This window comes from Acinonyx jubatus, chromosome A2 (genome assembly GCF_027475565.1).
Source record: "Acinonyx jubatus isolate Ajub_Pintada_27869175 chromosome A2, VMU_Ajub_asm_v1.0, whole genome shotgun sequence".
Lineage (NCBI taxonomy): Eukaryota > Metazoa > Chordata > Mammalia > Carnivora > Felidae > Acinonyx > Acinonyx jubatus.
The window spans coordinates 159,007,440-159,011,138 of NC_069383.1; positions in this window are offsets into that span (position 1 = coordinate 159,007,440).

Genomic DNA, 3,699 nt, shown 5'->3' on the forward strand with positions numbered 1-3,699 from the left:
AAACCTGTCAGTTTGAATTGAATCTTCGCCCCCTGCCCTCTCACGCCCCGCTTCCTTGTTGCTATTTACAGGTGTATTCCTTTCCTAGGCTTCCTTGTTGCCCTGCTTCCTTGTTGCTATTTACAGGTGTATTCCTCTCGTAGGGCTGACTTGTAACAAAGTGTCACAAACTGAGCGTCTTCAACAAGAGAAATGTATCACGCTTCCAGAAGGTAGAAGTCCGCAGTCAGTATCCATGTGTTGACAGGGTTGATTTCTTCCGAGAGCTTTGGGAGAATCCATTCCCCCCCAAGGGATTGCAGAAGGTGTCTTGTCTCACTCATGCTCCCAGATAAGCACGCTTAGTGTCATCTCTTGGTGCCGCTCGCTTGTTAAGGGGCACAAGACATCACATTTCAGCCTCAATAGCAATGTGGTGAGGGAGGTGCTGTCATTGCCTGTATGAGATGCACAGGAAGAGAGGTCATTGTCCAATATGACCTGACAAGTGGTGGAACCATGATTTGAATCCTGTGTCCGACTCGAGAGCTGGTACCTGTAAACTCACCTCGATAAATCACCACTGCAAGTTGATGGGAGAGAAAGCAGGTTCAGAGGGAGAAAAGGCACAGCTAGGCCAGAGGTGAATCTGACCCCACAGCCTTACAGACTCCTATTTTGTCCTTTTTTAAGGAATTAGAACTTAGGCACATCGACAGCACAAATTTAAGCGTACATCCCAAGGCATTGTTTTCCATCATCTTGTTATGAAAAAATGTCAAAAATACAGCAAACTTGAAAGAATGTTGCTGTGGACTCTTTAATACCCACCGTGGAGATTCTACATTCACATTTTGCCTTGTTTGCTTTATCTCATATCCATCCATCTTTCTATCCACCTTATCTAACCATCTTATTTTTATGCATTCCAAGGAAGCTGTATTATCAGTACTCTCCCTCCATAAATAGTTCACCATGCAGAGAACTAACTAAAGTTTAGTATTTGTGTGTAGATCTTTATCTTTAAAAAATTTTTTTAAAAATGTTTATTAATCTTTGACAGAGAGAGAGAGAGAGACAGACAGACCATGAGTGGGGGAGGGGCAGAGAGAAAGGGAGACAGATTCTGAAGCAGGCTTCAGGCTCCATCTGAGCTGTCAGCACAGAGTCCCATGCGGGGCTCAAACTCACGGACCGCGAGATCATGACCTGAGCCGAAGTCGGCCGCTCAACCGACGGAGCCCCCCAGGCACCCCTAGATCTTTATCTTTTGATACAAAATTTACATCAGTGAAATGTACAGATTTCAGGTATTTTTTTAAGTTTTTATTTTCATTTCATTATAGTTAACATACAGTGTTAATTTCACGTATACAGTATAGTGATTCAGCATTTCCACATAGTGCCCCATGCTCATTACAACAAGTGTTCTCCTTAATCCCCATCACCTATTTAACCCATCCCTCCCACCCCCCTCCCCTCCAGTAATCGTCAGTTCCCTATAATTAAGAGTCTGCTTCTTGATTTGCCTCTTCCCTCCCACCCCCCTTTAATCGTTTGTTTTGTTTCTTAAATTCCACATATGGGTGAAATCATGGTATTTGTCTGTCTCTGATTTATTTCACTTAGCATAGTACTCTCTAGCTCCACCCATGTCATTGCAGATGGCAAGATTTCATTCTTTTTATGGCTCTGATTAATATTCCATTGTATATATATATACCACCTCACCTCTTCCTTATCCGTTCATCAGTCAACGGACAGACACTTGGGCTATTTCCATATCTTGGCTACTGTAAATAATGCTGCTATAAACCTGGGAGTGCATGTATCCCTTTGAACCGGTATTTTTGTATTCTTTGGGCAAATACCCAGGAGTGTAATTGCTGGGTCCTAGGGTAGTTCTATTTCTAATTTTTTGAGGAACTTCCATATCGTTTTCCTCAGTGGCTGCACCAGTTTGCGTTCCCACCAACAGCACATGAGGGTTTCTTTTTCTGCACGTCCTAACACTTGTTGTTTCTTGTGTTGTTGACTTTTGCCATTCCGACAGGTATGAGGTGGTATCTCATGGTAGTTTTGGTTTGTATTTGCCTGATAATGAGTGATGTTGAGCATCTTTTCATGTGTTTGTTGGCCATCTGGATGTCTTCTTTGAAGAAATGTCCATTTAGGGGCGCCTGGGTGGCTCCGTCGGTTGAGCGTCCGACTTCGGCTCAGGTCCTGATCTTGCGGTCTGTGAGTTTGAGCCCCTCCTGGGGCTCTGTGCTGACAGCTCAGGGCCTAGAGTCTGCTTCGGATTCTGGGTCTCCCTCTCTCTCTGCCCCTCCCTGACTCTGGCTCTGTCTCTTCCTCTCTGTCAACAGTAAATAAACATTTTTTTTTTTAATTAAAAAAAAAAGAAATGTCTATTTGTATCTTCTGCCCATTTATTTTTAATGTTTATTTTAGGGAGAGAGAGAGAGAGGGAGACAGAGTGTGAGTGGGGGAGGGGCAGAGAGAGAGGGAGACACAGAATCCAAAGCAGGCTCCAGGCTCTGAGCTCTCAGCACACAGCCCGATGCGGGGCTCAAACTCATGAACCACGAGATCATGACCTGAGCCAAAGTCAGACGCTTAACCGACTGAGCCACCCAGGCGTCCCTCTTCTGCCCATTTTTTAATTGGGTTATTTGTTTTTGGGTATTGAGTTGTATAAGTTCTTTATGTATTTTAGATACTAATCCTTTATTGGATATGCCATTTGCAACTATCTTTTCCCATTATGTGGTTGTCTTTTAGTATTGTTGGTTGTTTCCTTCACTGTGCAGAAGTTTTTATTTTGCTGTAGTCCCAATTGTTTATTTTTGCTTTTATTTCCCTTGCCTCAGGAGTCCTATCTAGAATCAAGGATAATGTGCTAAGTTTGGACAAATGCAGCCCAAACTGCTCTCGAGATATAGAACATCAGCATCACCTTAAAAAGATATAGAATATTACCTTCCCTTTTTCTTTTCTATGGAGCTACAATTTATACCCAATAAAGCCCAAAAATCTTAAGTGGATAACTCAATGAATTTTTATGTGAACCGTAAGCTTTTAACCACTGAGCTGTAGAAGTCGTGACTACGTCTCTTCTTGATTTTGTCTTTGGGCCGGATTCTTTGGCATTGATATAAATCTGTGGTTCTCAATTAGGAGCGATTTTGCCCCCACAGGAAAGTTGGCAGTATCTGGAGATATTTCACTTGGCACCACTGTGGGGGGAGGGAGAGGGGAGAGGGTTGCTACTGGCATCTGTGGGGGGAGGTCAGGAATGGAGCATTTCCTACAGTCCATAAGACAGTCTTCCACGGCTGAGGATTATCCATCCCCAAATGTCAGTAATGCCAAAGTGGAGAAACCCTGATAATAATAGACCTCACATCCATCTATCTGTCCTCCACAATCACCCAGATCTGTTTTAGATTTGAGATGGAATCAGCTTAGACTCCATCACGGATGTCCTATGAACCATATACAAAGAACTACCCACTGAGGTCAGAAGGAGGATGAAGCACCAAAGGGGGATAGAAAACACAGGGCAAACTGAAGGTTGATGGGAGTGGAGGGTGGGGGTGGGGGCGGAGGAAATGAGCGATGGGCACTGAGGGGGGCACTTGTTGGGATGAGCACTGGGTGTCGTATGTAAGTGGTGAATCACAGGACTCTACTCCTGAAGCCAAGAGTACACTGTGTGCG